The 18,163-nt window shown below is 42.6% G+C and overlaps 1 protein-coding gene across 3 annotated transcripts in view; it reads right to left on the bottom strand.

Moving 5' to 3' along the window:
* sick (sickie) overlaps positions 1 to 18,163 on the bottom strand; it is a 268,982-nt gene that overhangs the window by 19,902 nt on the left and 230,917 nt on the right. The gene's annotated exons all lie outside the window — the stretch shown is intronic.

The following is an 18,163-nucleotide window of genomic DNA, read 5'->3' on the forward strand; positions in this document are numbered from 1 at the left end:
ATGAAACTCTAGAACGAGTTTTTTTTTTTCGAATAATCGCCACGGGGCCTGGCCTCTCCCGGCGACGAGAATTCTTATCGAATTCCGGTAAATTCCAGGCGAGATAATGGCCGCTGAAGAATTCGATGAGAATTTTTATTTCGGCCAGTTTCTTGGCTTTGCTGCGGAAATTTGTGTTGGGGGGAGTGAAAACTTTTTGGCAAGCGGTAGATCGCTTTTTTCGATTCTTTTGGCTTTCTTTAGACTCGAAACCCTTTGTAGCATGGGATTGGTTATTAGGAGTGGCACGCGGTGACATATTAGCAAGGCTGTTTTTCATATTATTACGGCTCCGAGTCCGGTAAGATTCGTCCAAGACGACGTTGGACAATTACGCTATTCTTCGCGTCACGAAAGTCGTCGTATCCGGTCGCGCTTGCGAACAGCGCCGACTTGGCACGGACGCTCGTAAATCAAAATTGTTTTAGTCTCGGTGAACGGCCGAGTGCCGGATTATTATCGAGGGTGTAGAGAAAGGGCTCGAGCCGTACTTGCTTTCGCTCCTTCTCATTCCAGAGGCGAATCGTCGTCTGCCCAATTCGAGGAAAACTTTATTTTTGTTGCTCGAACGTGCACGTGAAAATGAGTTCCAAGTTTAAATAGCCCAAAAAGAAAAACAAACTTTCTCACTTTATGAAACGCGTCGTTGGAGCATAAAATTAGCTTCGATGCCATCGAATGAGCTGACTTTTCCCAAAAAAATCGATACAATTTCCTCGATTAACGAAACACTTTGTTGATTCCTCGATAAAAAATATTGAAAATGTTCAAAAAATTCCGTAACCCTTGTCGTGATTGCTCAATCAATAGACTCCAGTACTCTTTCGAAATCACATGGAAAAAAAAAGAAACAGACGAAATAAGAGACACTCGAAGGAGCAATAAATCAAAGTTTTCGAGAGATCCTTTCAGGGACTGCACACTCGACGTTCCGATTTTTTTTCTTCCATTCTCGAAGGAAAGAAGGAAGAGATCACGTTTTTATACATGCAAGAGAAAATTTGTCAGGAAACCTGCTCGAAGGGACTGCTTCAGACCTCGTGGAAAGACTTTTCCTTCGTTCTTGAGCTCCATTTTTACGAGAGGGGTCTCTCCCTCGAAGGGGAAACAACACGAATGTTTTTTTAGGTCTCGTATGGAGACTGTCGAGGGCTACTTTATAAGAATTTCTTCCATTTTACCTCATTCCCCCATCATTATAAGCCCCCTTTGAAATGATCATAAAAAACATTGAAATGTTGTGTTATTTCGAACAGAGAAATGAAGATGAAAATGGGAAGGAACGTGAGGAGAATTAATCATCACTTTTTCGGGGATCTAATCTCCAAATGCTTATTTTTTTTCGTTAAGCAACGTCTTGGATCGGTCAACGGGGACGACGATAAGTACAAAAAGAAAGTAGAAATCGTACTGGGTATATAAAATAATTGACAAATTATACGAGAATCAGGTTTGTCACTGTTTTTCTTCGTACAATATTTTGTAACAAAGATTTATGGAAGTTTAAGTATCCGGGAAAAAGCACGAGGAAAAAATACTAAAATTCCTGCAATCACTCATTTGCCATGAAATTGCTATATACGTATGTTCCCCTTTAATTATTCAATCGACTCTACGAACTCGCATTAGCGGCCCACGCATCGCGTCATGAGCGGGTCGCTCGCATCGCGCCACTTTGAGCTTCTTGACATTTTAATGTGGGCTCACGCCCGACTCTAATTTTCATTTTGACGGTTCCGCGCAGCAGCGGCATTCCCTTACACGTGCAAGATTTTTTTCCCCGCTGAAAGAGTATTTAGGGCTGTGCAGTTGGAATTGCAGCGAGCCTTTTTTTCAGCAGAACAAGCGAAAGTTCTGAGCAACGTTTGTTGTGCGTGAAAATTTTTCTTTCCGTCAAAAACGAGCGTGAAAAAGTTCATTTCGCACAAAGCAATACGCGATCGTCCGGAATGAGGGTAAAAATTCTCGGAGCTCAATTTACAAAGCCTCAAAAACGGTGCTGCCTGATCCCGCGGTCTTGTCGGAATAAGATTGTTTTTTTATTTCACGTTCGAATTGACACGCAACAAATATTGACTCTGTTTGTGTTTACGCAAACACGTTTCACACGTGGATAAATGGACGAGTCATTGCCGGATATCAAGCTCGATGTTCAACGCCACTTACACTGGAGAATTTAGCGCTATATATTGCGCGTGGATATAAGAGTGACAGGTGGACGACGCATGGAAGAGTTGGCAACGAATGAAGGAGAAAAAATAAAAATAAAAATAAACAAGAACGCGCCAATATATTTGCTCACTTTTTCACATGCTCGTGTTCGTAGGTACGCACACACCTGCCTGCCATCGTTAAAAGAGCGACGTGGAAGATACTCGTCCGATCGGTAGATTATAGAAATTATCTTGAGCCAATATTTCCATTAGATATTACTGCAAACGCGAGATCGAATGTGCCTAATCCTATTTACACTTTTTCTTCGTAGGCTTTTTTACGCTCATCGGCTAATGAAAGTTTATACCAAGGCGGAAGAGAAGCCTCATAAAAAATGCGATATAAATTTTATCATCGAAACGAGAGAAATCCGATGGGAGTGCGGCGGACACGAAGGCGAGGAAACTTTTGGTTGCAGACTCGTATTCAGTACAATTTGTTTTGTTTTAGAGGAAAATTGAGGCGTTTGACGTTTCCGGAAAATTTTTCCGAATCGCAATAAAAACGACTTTATTATTTACGACTCCTTTCAAGTTTATCTCTGCGTGCGTGGTTTTTAAATGAATGAATTTCCAAGAAAAATTTCGACGAAGAAACTCCCCAGAGGCGAGCGCGAACCGCGATTTTGGGGGGAATATTCTGTTGCCTTAAAACTTGCGTTGGTAAAACGACGGTGATGAAACACGATGGAGCCATTTTGGGGCAAAATGATTGAACAAGTTTGATAATACGGTGTGAGCTAAAAATGAATAAAACTGACGAAATAATGAATAACAAACGAGGAGAGGGGGGAATGAAGAAATCTAAAAGCTCGTATATCGCGTTGAAAGTGCTTCGCACCTTTGACCTTTCGTATAAGCTCGATCCCCGCGCTCGGCGTCCGAGCGCGAGCGCACAATTTCTCATTTTTATTCGCGACGGCGCGTGTTGAAATTCAATGTTTCTTTATTATTTTACCTGCAAGGCTGGACAGCTGCGATGTCTGTACTTCCTAGTGGCGAGTTCCCACCAGGGTATAACGTTATTGTCATTGGATCGAGGTTTCACGGGGTCGCTAACAGCGTGCTCGTAAAGTGGCTCGAGTACTGGAACGTTGCCGGACAAACGTCTCGGTGCATCGCCGTTAGGACGTTGTTCCTTGGCGCAGTTTCCACGTCTGGGTAAAGTGGCAAAACTGCCGGGGCTCAGGCCACCGGATTGTTGATTTTTTTCCGTCTCGACGTCCTCCGATTCCAGGGAGTTGTGTCTCGTTCGAGATTTCGTTGAAGATGAGGAAAATCGATTTTCCAAAGATTGATCGGTCCTCGATTCGAAGAGGCTTTTGTCATAGTCGTCGGTGAAAAGCGAGTTGGAGGACTTGGAGGAGGCGATTTCGTCGGTTTCTGCCGAAGGTTCCTCACTCCTCGTACGACCGTTTCGAACCTTCCGGTGCAATTGGCCTTGAAGGATGAGCTCCGTCGCGTCCACCAGGTACAGCGGAAGCAAATCCACATTTTTTCTACCACCCACGCCTGCCGTAGCGTCCCTGAGATTCATCGTTCCGCCTCGAACGTCCGTCGTGCTCGTGCAGGATCTTTGCATTATGACCGAATCGTCCTGACACTTTCTCTCACTCTCGAGAACGTCTTCGCTCGATTTGTGCAAAGGTCTCGAGTTTTTGGTTCTCCTGTTTGGCAGTGTGCCGTAACGTCGCTCTTCAAAATGTTTCCTTTCAGCGTGCTCTCCGGTCTTGCTCGTCGGAATGGCGCTTTTTTTCTTGCGGAAATCACTCTGAGAACTCGTGATTTTAGGCCGACGTTTTTTATGAGCGATCAACGAAGCTTCGTCGTCGTCCTCGTCGTCGTAATGATCCTCGTTGTCTTCAATTCTAGATGAACAACGATTCCGAGGAATCGTTCCAGTAGAATTATAATTGATTAAACGAGCTTGTTCTTCGCAGGGCATCGGTGGTACGGTGACGCAATTTTTATCAAAGTTTCTCGTTTTGTTGTTGGCTCTCGAGTCGTTAATCCTCGAGTCGTCTCCGTCGGGAAGGTCGACGCACCTGGTACGTGACCGAGTACAAGCAGCTGGTTCGTTCGTAAGGCTCAACGCGCTTAGCGCAACGTAGCAGGATCTTTGATCTTGCTCGCTCAAGGTCATCGAGTCCTCGGACGATCGGTTGACTCTGCCGCTGTTACGACAATTTATCTTACATTTATCGCGATTTATACTCGTCGGATCGTCTTGGAGAGTGGAGCTGTGATTTCTCCGAAGTCTCAAGTCAATGGCGTGACGCAAATCATCTCTGTCGAGTTCGGGCTCGTCGTTCTCGATCGTTGTTTTCGGAAATTTCAATTTTTTCGGCGACTTCATTCGCTCATTGGCGTCCTTTGGTTTTGCCCTTTCGAGGAGAGTCTCGCTTATGGCGTAAAGTGATTCGGTGGATTTCGTCGAAGAGCTCGTCGTCGTTGAGCCCGTCGAGTGCCTCAATGAATTATTGTCCATCGAGGAGGAGCGGGGCAGCAATTTCGGTGGCAATTTGCCGTAAGAATTCGGCCTCGTTCTAACCGAATCTCTGCATGGATCGGAATTTCGGGGTATTTTAAAGTCGAATCTCGAAGCCTGCTGATCGTGGCTCTTCTCGGGGTCGTTCCTCGCGAATATTGGGGTCGACGGGGCTTCGGTATTCTCACCGAAATTCGGTGATATCGGTGGCATCGGTGCCAAGATGTCTCGCTTACGATGGAACCCCGAATAAAGATTGTCGTCGATCAGCTCGATCGAGGGGTCGCTCGATCTCGGTATTTTCTTGATGATTCCGTATGCGGAATTGATTGAACTCGAGTTCGAGGAGCATCGTAATTCCTCGTAGCTTTTATCGATCTCAGCAATGTTGCGATTTATGTCTTCGATGTATCGAGCCGTTGTTCGATAAAGATCGCCACTCGGAACGTAGTTGCCGTCGTTGCTCAAGCGCGTATCAAACTTTTCGTCGTTGCACTGCCTCGGAACGTTTGGCACCGCGTAGATCGGTTGTCTCGCAGTTCCATTGACCTTCGCACCCTCATCCTGATGCGCTCTTTCAAGCCTGTTGCGAGTTGTTTCTGATTTTCGTCTCGTTACCTTTTTGCCGGTTTTTTCTTCCGGCACTGTATCGTAAAAATTATCGCGAGCTTCGATTTTTTCGTTCTCGATAAAATTCGATGAATTCTTTGCGACCTCAGATCTCAGGGGCTTGCTCAAATCCTCCTGAGGATTTTCCAACGGTACAGTGTCGTAGAGACGCTCATGAACTTCCCCCCCCACGTCCTTGGTACCGTGGTCACGGTCCAACTGATTTTTGCTGCTCGAAAATGTGTTCAGAACGATTTTTTCTCCCTTCATTTCGTCCCGGCAAGCTTGGGGGTTTTTTTTGCTCCTCCTCAGAGTCCCGTAGTTCTCGGAAAGTTTGTTTCTCCCAGTATCCGTCCATCTTGGCACTTGATGAATTTGTTCGATGGACAGAGGATTATTGGAGACTCGAGGAAGAGCGTAAGGGCCACCGGCGTCCTTGAGTAACTCTTCCGAATCCGATCTGTAAACGGCGCGTGGTCGATTTCGCCCACGAGATCTTATGGTCGCGTAACCGTCGTGGACTCTCCTCGAACAAACGTTCAGATCCATGATCGTTACGTTTTTATTTCCCAAGTGAGAAGCCTCGCTTTGCTTCAATCAGCGATATTCATGGCGTCCAAATATTTTTTTTTCCCCCTCCAAAAATCCAATTTATTTCGACACAAAATTTTTCCAAACACACACACACACACACACACACACACACACACCGATTACAAGCGAAGTGGGCGATCGAGTTTTTGGCCGCGATGTTTTCACATTGACAGCGACCATAAAATCCAACAGTTCGTTGTAGCCACGTTCTTCGTTGCACGTACCTCACAATCTCGAAATTGACACTTTTTCCTCCTCGAGCACTTTGCACAGGGGACAATCTTTTATTAGAATTGACGACGACGATGACGACGAGCACGATGACCTGAGTGGAATATTCAATATGCACGATCAAGATTCATGTCTTATTCTACAGTCTTATCCGAAATTGCTCTCTCCACCTACTCATGCGATAAAATACCCTTTGAAATTCCTGCAACAGCTTCAAATCTAAAGTAACAATTTTCGTATCAAAAACGTTAATGCGTAAAACGACAATTTCGGACAGGCAATTTCGAGTTTTAACTGAGGGAGGAAAGAAAAATTATTTCAAATCTCATTAAGGGGGTTTTCGAGGGTTCTCTTTCAGAATCTGTCATTTATTTTGTAAAATTCAATCAAATTCTTTACTATTTTTGCTTTTTCAGTTAAAAAGTCAAGAATTTTTGACGTTTTTTTCTTTCGAATCGCGATCTTCGTTATTGTTGCTGCACTTCAAAAACCCTTTAATATATTTCCAGAACACTGGCTATGAACTCATTTGCCCCTCTCACTTTTTCCAACCAAGACGGCGGTTTTTGCAAAGTAGCACGATGTAAATTTTCCTCGAAAAGTATGAAGTTAACAAAAACTTTTACAGAGCAGAAAGTGTTTAGAATCATTCAAAGAACACGTGTGAATTTTTTCAAAAATTCTGAAAAGAGCACCCTCGAAACTACATAAGATTTTGAAGCATTTTTATTTTGTTCCTCAGTTAAAGCTGCGTACTCGAAATTGCGTGTCCAAAATAGTCGTTCTGCGCATTAATGGGTTATCGATAAAAAAGCAAGAACAAAAACGCAATCCAAAGTTGAGTCTGACCCAGATCGAGTGTAAGCAAAGCGGTTTGCTTAGCCTATAAAGACGAGATTCAGCTCCTTTTATCGCGCGGCGGGTGCGATAGTCCCCGAGTTGGAATAACGTTGCTGTATAGCATCTGCATTTCAACTGCTCCTCTCAGACATTGTGTGCGTTCCTACATAAATATATTTGTGTAAACATATACGCGAGCTCGGTAATCGGTGGTCGGTGAGCGAAAGTTTGTTATTCTCAAGTTGCTGTGGCGTTTGAAATTCGTACATTTACCGTCTGTTTGCTCGTTAGTAATCGATCTATTTGCCGTAGTGTGTATTGCTGAGAGTATTCTTCCAGTTATCGTTTCGGTTGGAAGACGCGCGTAACCCGCGATCCCCGATAAGCCTTCGAGGCTGCTGAGGCACAGACACACTCGAGCACAGTTACGAGGAAATATGCTCGAGGGATAAAACGCAGAGAGTGCGCGATTAGATCCGAGAGTAAAAAAGAGTGTGCGAGCAATAATAATTACTCGGTGGGGCCTCGATATGCCTGCGGGTTAATTTCCGAGTGCGTGTATAGCGGCCAAGAGTGTTTGCGGTATAGCTCCGAAGACATCTGGAACGTTTGCTTCCTTGTAAAATAAATACACTAACTTTTCTCCCCTCCCGCTCTCGAGCTCCCTTCTCGCAGCTCGCTCGATCGACCACTTAGATAAACTGCGCGTCTTCAGCTTTGTATTAATTACTCGTATAGGTCTTCGGGTCGCTTTCCCGAGAACTATTCACGAGTCTCTAATTAATTTCATCTTTTTATTCATTTATTTACTATTTGTAGGGTAAGTACGATCGAGGAGATAATTAAATTTGAAAAATTACCGTCCAGTAGTGATAGCGCGGTGAGCATGAGTTGACTATATGATGAGGAAAAAATTGAATTTTACTAAAGTAGGAACTTTGGCACACTTACATCTCTACCAGAAACATCTCAACCAAAATTCATTTCTATACTCAAAAAACAAGCCCCTTAACAACTCTACCAAACGGTAATGAATGAATACAATTCATTTTAGAAATGTCTAATGGCTTAAATTTTCATGGTTTAATAAGTTTATTCTTTTATAAAAGTTGTTGGAATGAATTTTCTTTCGTTGACTTGAATTTCACGCCAAATATAACCGTTTAATTCTCTCCGTGATCAACGAGTGGATTTTAATTTCCCAATGTTTTTTCATGTGCCTGACTTTCAGGATGTTTTTCAAACCGATTAAATTTCGGTTGAATATCAAATTTCAGATCCATTGGCTTTCATATTCCTCGATTTTACATGTAAATCAACTCGTGTCACGACGTCGATCTACCTTTTTCCTACTAATTATACAAACGTGGAGATTATCGGATTATTTTGGTAAAACAACCTCACGACTTTGCTCAGCTCTATTTACGGATTCGTGGACCGCAAGTATCTGATGCATGCATGTGTTGATTCGTTTTTCATCGACTCCTAACTGACGCGGCTACATTGGGCATGGCCAAGGAGTGCCGCAAAATCGGAGCAGATATATTGTCGTTGCATTGTTTCGTGCTGGTACACACACAGCGCATAACTCACACGAAGCGAAACATACACCGCGCAGACAAAAGTCCGCTTATTTCCTCGCTCTTCTCGTTATATTCGTTTATTTGCGTACGACTATAAGACGATCATTAGCGAAACTGGATCGCGTATGTCCACGCGAGAAGACATCGGATAGACCCCCGCGAAAGATACACGAGAGACCTTGAATCCAACGGTTCTTCGGCTACAGCTAGTCAGGAAATATTGAACCTCTCTGCGCGCGCTCGCATATACTCTCCTTCGCACTATACTTTTGCACAACTCACCAAAGCCTATAAGCTCATACACAAAAGATCTTGTACACTCACAGTCGGGGGGGGATGAGCTTTGTTGCGAAATTATTCGGGATTTATGGGAACTCAAATTTTTTATAGCCAAAATCTTTTGCACGAGTCATTTTTGAGAGCATCGTCTCGAAAAAACTTTTTGCATCCGTTCAGGAGATCGGGAATGATTTACGGCGTGAAAATACACATTTTGACGTTTTTTTCTTCCATTTGGGTTCGACGAAAGGGTGCAAACGTTCGAGTCGCTCAAGACTGTATTCGGTGGTAAAAGAAAAAATTGTTTTCAGCGAAAATCTCAGGGAAGTTCGCTCTCAACAGAATATTCCTGAGACTTTTCTCTCAAAAATTGATTTTCTCGATTTTTCATTTTGATTGAAAAAATAAGATTTTTTCTCAAAAAGCTGTCTCAACAGACAGGAGATTTGAGCTTTTTGAAAGTTTGGACATGACAATGCGAGGGGTTTTTCGACAGCGTTGTTTTGAAAAAATGTTTCGCGAGCATCGTTTTTGCCAGCGTCAATTTATGACACAAAAATGTATATATTATTTTCCCCAATAAGTCGAAAAGGACGAAATGATTTTGATCAGCATCGAGCATGCTGTGGAATCGACACCAAGATGTTGTAATTTTGTTGTGAAATATTCTGTACATTTTTACAGTTATTGCGGAGTGTGGTAGGAATAAAACCACGAGTTAACTCCACGTATATTGACTCCTGGTGCGAATACATTGTGGTCAGTAAAGCTTGTTGCAAAGGAAGCGAGGGACTGCGCGGTGGTCGGATATTTTTGTTGAAATGTTTCCACTTCCCAATGGCTCTTTCATGGGCGGGCTCGATTGTGTGGACGACAGTATGGATCGCGTGTGTAACTTGTTCATATGCGAGCACAAAAAATCGTCATCTTTTCGCGAATGGCCGATGTTTGTCCGGGTGTTTTGAACGAAGCTTTTGTAAAGTCTGTCCTCGCAGAGGAATGCCTCAATCTTTGGGATCGACGGAGGAGAACCGTTGTCCACTTTTTGGAGGGATTGTATGAAGTAGCTGAACGCTGATGTTCATGTGGAGAGAAACATGATTTTTACAACTTTGGTATATTGCGCCGAGACTTTTGCCATGAAGCCTTACCGGGGCTCTGCGAGCATCATAAAGTTAGCATCACAAAGAGAGCAGAGGAAAAGAAAGAGGGAAGAAGGAGAGAGAACGCAGTCATGTTGTTGCTCTCGGTCAGCTGCGCTCGCGGCTCTTCGCGGTACACGCACGGAGAAAGAGGGCTCCGCCATTGGCACCCTGCGATTATCCTGGTATGGGATACGAAGACTTCGAGTCTTTCGCCTGGCATCCTTGTCGGCCAGTGAATTTTTCTTCTCTCCCCTGTTTTTGCATTTTCTAAATGTCCGTAATTTTGGGAAAAAATAGTTTGGGGATCGTCAGAAGTTCCGGTTTTGGGAAAAGCCTCACAAAAGATGGCGAGCGTCACGAACGGCCACAACAAACGACCTACACACGCGTCTCCTGCGTTATTTCCTTCTCTGCGCGATATGTTAGGTAATCGCGTTGTTTGCACTTTATGGCCCGGAGCCACGCACGTTCGAGGGGCATCGAACCAGATCCCCGTCGGCCACAAAGCCTACCAACAATCATTTTTCGGTAAATCAGCTCCGCCTCAGGGGGGTTTCGGAGCTTCAACTTTTTCTTTCTGCTTCGCGTGATAGTCACTCCTTTTCCCCGTTGATTAATGGACTCGAGCCCAGAGCCCCCGCTAATGGTATGTTGGAAAAGCACGTTCTGCGCTTCCGTCCCAAAACGCCATTTCACCCTGTTTCTCTTCCAATTCTTACTGACCAAATATCATTTATTTTATTACATTAAAATTCTCAAAAAGACTGTCTTTTTTTTCCACCTCCCAGTTCGATCGTCGATTTCCATTTGTAAAAAATACGACTGATTAGTAGAGAAAGACGTCAACCAAAATGTCGTTGCCGGCTCTCGGTTCGTTGCACTCCAAAAAATATTTCAAGTTCCAAACTCTTGATGGAACTAAAATGAAGCGCCGTTGCACTCGGAGTTGTTGAGGCAACTTTGTTGACACTACGAATAATCTGACAACTCAACAACCGTTGAAAAATCTTCCTGGACGTTTCAGAGCGTTGGGCAAGTGCAGAGGAATGCTTTCTCTTACAGCTCAGTTGATTCGAGCCGCAGTTTGTTCGACTTTCGTTAATATAAAAAATCTACTGCTCATTGATTACGAAGGTAAATTTTCCGAGTTTAATGCGGATGATTAATTCGCCGAGAGGTGAAGCTCGTTGCTTCACGCCCTTTCGAGCCGGAGGCGCTCATGGAGCTGATCGGATTTGATCGTCGCGAGAACCGAAAGACTCCCGCGGGTACTCACGCGCCTCAATTAACCCACTTCATCGGCAGCGTGACCACGCGCTCCGCGCGCGTGTGTGTGTCGCTGTGTGTTATGTAGCCAAACGGGCTTACCCACAGCTCGTCATCATCGAGGCACGGAATTGTTAGTTGTGAGCGGTAGTTCCTCAATACGGATGATGCATCTGATACGTGATGCACTGTACTGAGCTCGTACGACGCGCGATGCGCTCCATAAAGATGGCGCAAAGGGTGTGGGAATTGGGTGCTCAACGTTCCATCATCCAACTTCACTGCGGTACGAATGTAACTAAATACTTGTTTCATGCTTTTTCTGTTGTTTACACGGAGAGAAAAAAATTGTAAGAATTACCATGCGGCCATAGCGTTAGGCTTCCAAATCGGGTGGGGATCAAATGTTGGAATGACTAAAATTTCGAACAGCTAAAATCTTGAATTTATAAACTTCGAATGATAATATGGAGACGGATAGATATTCGACTAGAGCTTTGAATGCCGAAAATAAATAAAGCAGAAACTGCAGGGTTCGAAGAACGTTTACATCGAAAATAAAATGTAACAATCGCCCATAGGACGATGATTAAAATATCGTTTTTTCGAAAATTCGACTATCACTCTTTCGATTCATAAATTAATACAGTCAGCGATACTGTGAAAATTCACAATTTTGAAAATATAATAACGAAAGACCAAATATTACTGAGGTTGAAATACTGAAACACCAAAAAGTCGAACGGTCAAAATAGCGAAACGTTAGAAAGTCGATCGATCAAAATAAAGAAATGCAGCGGAGCTCCAAATACACGCGTCTCGCTCACTCACTTACTCAGACCGGTGATCTCCAATTTTAAACATCGCCATTTTGACTTTCGCCTTTTCGAGCTATCGCTATTCCGCATATCTAAGTTTTATAGGCTCGAAAAATTCACTTTCGATTTTTTGCTACTCTATATTCTGGTCTGTCTGTAAAACAATTACTCTCCATTTTGAATTCGAAAATATGAACTTTTGACATTCGGATGGTCTGTTAAAATTGCATTCGAAATGAAAACTATTGAAATATATATTTTCGGGTAAATATGAATTCAAAGAAGGAATTTTTGATTAAACACGCAATCTGCTGAATAGTCGATCGGGAATAAGAATTTCGAATTACTTATTTTTCTCCAAACTGATATCACAACTTTAAAAATTTCGAAATATCGACCGTTCTACAATTCAGTTATTCGACATATTGAACCCCACCCTCCAAATCGCCCATTTCCGAGGTTTTTACCAAAAACATTGTAATTTCCAAGTAATTTTGGAATAAAAACTTTTGAATTGCGCATTTTTCTCTGACAAGGTTTAAACTGTGCTATTTTTCCTGCGTAGTTCGCCGAGGAAACATTGTAAAATTTGTGTTGACTCGATGACGAACTATAAAGTAGAATCATTAATGCCCTTTTGCTATGGCTAGTACTGTTTTCACAATCGAAATTTACAGTTGAACATAGTCAATTTTAAGGAGCTTGAACACAAGCATCGATCATCCGCCAAAGTGTTTAGAAATGTACTATCGGCATAGCAGAATTTTATTCGCTTTTTTTTTATAACTTTTACAGTATTAACTATAAGCTGCTATCAGTATAGCATTATTTTAATTTAGAGGGCATATCCAGTGATTTGCACTGCTCTACGTATATTTTTTTTGTAAAATATCACTCAAACTTGAGACTCGCTTTCATTCATTCTTATATTTAGACATAAATTTTGTTATTATGTTGTTCGAAATTCTCTGGATTATTTTAGAATCTTCCTATTGTGTCTGATGTTTTAAATTTCTGTCGACGTTTTCTTCGTTGAGACGATTTTGCGCTGGCACATTCAGGGGGCTCATAAGTCATTCGCGTTTGTACGATGATTTTTTTCGGTATCACACACATCTATGTACGTTCGTAAGAATTAATAAATATTGCGACATAGAACCCTACTCCTGTGGCAGCGTAGTAGTTTTTACTGGAATTTTCTCATCGTATCTAAAGAGAGTCTGTGAATGGACTCGAAACCAGGAAATTCGATGCCTTTTCTTAAATATTCAAAACGAAAGCGCAAATCAAAAGGAATTGAGTAATCGTAAAAAAGCTAATGTACGCAGTCAATTTAACTCCACATGAAACTAGTGAATGACCAGAAGCTGTTCGAGTGTTCAATTCAGTCATTTGGCTACGTTCTTTTAACGTCTTTTGCCCCTCGCGGAGAATGAAATCGTGGCAAAGGAACTGGAACGAAAGCGAGATAAATAAAGAGTGGATCGGTAAAAGCGGCTTTATGCGTTTACTCCATCTATATTTAACGATTAGCTACAACAACCATCGACAGTGCCAGTGAGCGAGGTGTAATCTCACTTTTACCACGTGCGTCAAGGAGAACGACGATTTAACGCCTGATACATGAGTCCACAGAGATGCACGGAGCGGAGAGTACACGCGCATAGGAATAAGCAGCGATCGCGAAGCAAAGAGAACGAGAGAGAGGAAGGGAGAGATGCCTCGTCAGCTCGACGTAGTATAATAGTTGTGTGTGATCGCGTCTAGCATTAGCGAAGCTTCCCAGTCAATGATCTGCTAGCATTTTGAGCAACACAAATAGAACATTATTCAACGTCTAGCTATCCAAAGGAAAGTTGCGACTCGTGGTTTTTAATCACCAACTAAAGAACCGATTTGTCTTGAAAAATCGAACAAACATTTCACCTTTTTTTCAATGAATTTCTGTTCAAATTTACGAAAATGGAATGTTGACTTTTAAATATTCATTGACGGCAATTAACAGGCGAAATTGCAGTTTAATTATTGGTTCAAATGCCTGCTTTGAGTACGATGGCCTAGAATCGATGCGGGCAACGATTTATGAGCTTTCATCTTTGCTTTTTATTTCAAAGGTTAATATAAAGCTAGCATCCATTTCTGATGATGTCTCATGGCAACTGGCGCGTAAGAAATTCAACTGCTGATGTCGGGAATCGATTTCCCTTGATCGATGACTCCCGCCAACGTATTTATTACGTTCGATAGCTAAACGCAGCTTTGCCTTAAAGCGTCACTTCCTCGAAGCTCCGTAACTGTTCGAGCACGCCCGACTCTCTTTTCAGTATTTTAATACGCTTTCGTAGCTATTTTTCTCGAAATATATTTTCGCACGAAATTTATCGATAAATTGTGACGAGTTCGTTTTTGGAGTTTCGTGAAAATTTTTCGAGTAAAGCGAGTTCGAAGTAATTTTTTGTTGCTGCAAATTCGAAGACGAACTTCGCGGCGTTTTCACGTCGCAGAAGCGCGCCCATAACGATTTTTTGTGGATTGGAAAAATCGGTATTCGCGTGTAGCGACTCACCCGGAATCGCGAGTTCAAGAACGCTCGCAGGTGGACGTTTGACACGAAGCTACTGCTGAGAAGAATAAACACAAGTGCTCGGACGAGGAAGGCAAAAGAACGAGGGATTGTGTAGAGAATTCTGGATCGTATAGAAAAAGTTGAAGAAGCTTGCCCGTGCCTCGAGATACGGGAGACGTACGATCGAGTTTCTTTGGAAGCAGATCTCTCGGAGAATCATCCGCAAAGACTTCTCGTTTCCAACGCGCCAACGAGATTCTTCAACGAGACTCGTATTCATGCGATTTCGCCGCACACTGCGTCCGAGACATCGAGAATTTTTCTCATCTTCCTTTATCGTGCCTTCAGGCAAATTCTTCTGGCAGACGAGACTTCCGCTTGTGCGCGCATTCATCGATTATCCTTTTTTTATATGATTGTGTCCTCTGATTCGATCATGATGGAATAATGTAACGGACGTTGATAAACCAATTCGATATATAAAAATCGCTTGGAATGCTTGAATATTGTCAAGGAGCGGACAATTTTCAGGATTTTGAGAGCAATTCAATGCGGTTTACAAAAGACTTTTGCATTTCGGTGAATTTACAATTTGAGAGAAAAATTCAAACTTATTGCTTCGTAATAATGCTGAGCTTTGATAAAACGTGCAGATTCTTTGAGAAATCTTTAACTGTGTGTTCCGAATGATTTTCTATCCTCCTTACGATACTCTTTTTCATCCGCCGCTTGGAATAATCGCTTACCGTGGAATTTCCGGTTGCGGTTTACGAACGATCACGAACCTGAGATTCTACTCAATTTCACCCGTCGCTAACACTGCTATATCGTTGCTTGTTAGTATGTAAATATTATTTTTCAATTCTGTGCATAAAATTTAACGATTTTTTCAATGTGCAATTTCATCGTTAGGAAAATACGACACAATAATTGTCCAAATGTCAAGTTAATTTATTCTTTACCTTTGTCGACAATTTTTCGGTCATTCCCCTTAAGGTGGTTCATGCACGAAATGATTTTCTTAAGAAAATCTTGAAATTTACTCAGATTTTAAATGAGTAGTCGACTCACACGCATATCAAATTTCAAAGGGTTCGTCTTATTGGTTATTGAGATAAACGTGCTTAAATATGAAGAGAAATACACAAGGTTTTAAGGGCTATGCGTAAAAAATCGTTTATCTTTCCATATTACGAATGAACGCTTCTTACGAAGTTCATGAAAAAGTACACAATAAAAATTAAGTATATAAGGAAGGTCTGGGAAAAAATTTAAGGCTTACTAGTAACGAACATATGTTGCATTAAAGATTGAACGAAATTGGTAATGAGCACTCGTATAACCTCACATTTGCTTATTTCGGCATTTTGTTTCTTCTCGGTTTGGCCCGTTCTTGTTCCCGATGGATCCCCGTTCAATTGCGATGGTTTGTAATTTCATTCGCCAAAAGATAAGTTGAAAAAATTGATTAACAATTTTGAATTAATAACATAAAATACGATCCTTCGGGCGTGATCTACCTTAAATTGGGCAAAATTCTTTGACGAATATATTCATGAAACTTTTTGGATGAGAAAATCAGCGGAATGGAACGAATAGAAGCAAAAAAGGCTCGAATGTCTTTCATAGGAAGACGTGAAAAGTGCAACTCTAGAAACACGCACAGCAGGAAACATAATTCCACTCGAGTCTTTATTTAACTACGTATCTGTTATGCAGCATTAGCGGAACGTACCACACTCGAGATAAGATTAAAACTTATCGCGAATGCGTTCGGGCTCGTGCATCTTTGATGTCGTCAAAAGTACGCGGTAGAAGATAAAACTCGACGGAACTACCGAAAGGCGATAAACGGAGATGTTTTTCCCCACGTTTCAAAGGATTCTCAACGATCCAATAAAATTGTTGAAAAGAACAATGGAAATTTGAATTCATTTTGAAAGTGGAGTCGACGACCTCGGATCGTCGCTGCTGCAGCTGCGACGTTCACTCTCCAAATTTCCTTATCAATCATCCTCTTCGATGAAACGGGCGATAAAAATTCTTCGACACGAATAGGTTCAACACCTGGAAAACTGATTCATGGATCGTCAATCAAAAAGGCGACGGGCACGACCGCCCCGGGTTCCCCAAATACTCGGATGACGCGGACCTTTCAATTCCGGAAGTTTGGGGAGTCTTTATGGGCAGAGCTCAGTCATTGTGTGTATAGAGTAATGATGGAGAAAAAAGGAAACATTAAACGGGTATGGAGGCGAGGTCGTACGACGTTATCGTTGCGGAGTCATTATCTCGGCAATAAAATCGAGCATGAAAGGCTAAACGTGAGAGTCCCGTGAACTTGTAACATCGTACGTGGGATGAAGGAGAGAATAAAACGAAAAAAGGCGAGACGCAGCTGAGCAGGAAAGTGGGAAAAAAGTGAAGGATCCGAAGGTGCGACTTTCGACGACGTCGAATTTATATTTTCTCAAAAAAGTTCATTTTCCGGCGAAAAGTGTACACTGTCTCATCGATCGGGAACGCACCAAAAGTCACAATCCATTAATCAACGAAAATGAGTAGAAACGATGACAAAAAATCTTTTCATTCTCCAGAAAATCTTTTAGCACGCACGAGCGATAAGAATTTTCCAAAGTTTCCTTGAAAAATTCCCTCTTCCACGGGATCGCCAACGAACATTTCCTTCGGTCAAAAACGTGACAACTCACCGAGTCGAAGATTATCGTCAATTCACGTAGAACTCGCTCCTCCATTATAATTTTTTAGACCCACGAAAGGCACGTCCTCCGCCCGCTGTCTACAGTCACATAGTAGCCGCCGCAGGAGCTCTCTTTTCGCGGACGAGAAGTACCTGTGCGTGTGTACCCACGGCGTTAATGCATTGGGGAAGCAAACTTTCCTTACTGATGGAAATACCTCTCACTCGAGCGAGCCCACGAGACCCACATGCTTTTGTCATCGATTTTCTCGAACACGGTTCTCTCCCATGCGTTGTAAATCCCCTCGAATTGGCCTATCCCCGAGCCCGCAGTTTCATACCAAAAAAGAGTCCATTTTTTCAGCGTGTCTCATTTCGATTATTCTCCGCTTCGAACGCCGAACCCCATAACAGGAAATAAGGCCAAACGCTGTTTCAATATGTGCTCATTTTCTGGTTTTCTTCTCCTCGAGAGAGAGAGAGAGAGAGAGACGTTGCGAGCACAGGGGGAATGGGGAAGGGGGGAGATCGAGTAAACGTTGTTACAGCAGTGTTCTGTTACATCGTGTGTTCTCTGCTCCCTCCTCATTTATCCCCGTTGCACCGAACGAGCCCACATTCTCAGGCACACGGTGCTCCTCTGGCCCAGCGTGAACCAACAGCATCGTTTTCCAACAAACCCTCTATAAATATACAGCGCATATGCGTATCGCTCTTTCGGTTACAAGAATCCATAGAGGATCGAACACATTATCATATTCGTCTACGAGCCTCCGTTTCACGACCTACTC

This window comes from Venturia canescens, chromosome 5, assembly GCF_019457755.1.
Source record: "Venturia canescens isolate UGA chromosome 5, ASM1945775v1, whole genome shotgun sequence".
In the NCBI taxonomy this organism is placed as follows: Eukaryota; Metazoa; Arthropoda; class Insecta; order Hymenoptera; family Ichneumonidae; genus Venturia; species Venturia canescens.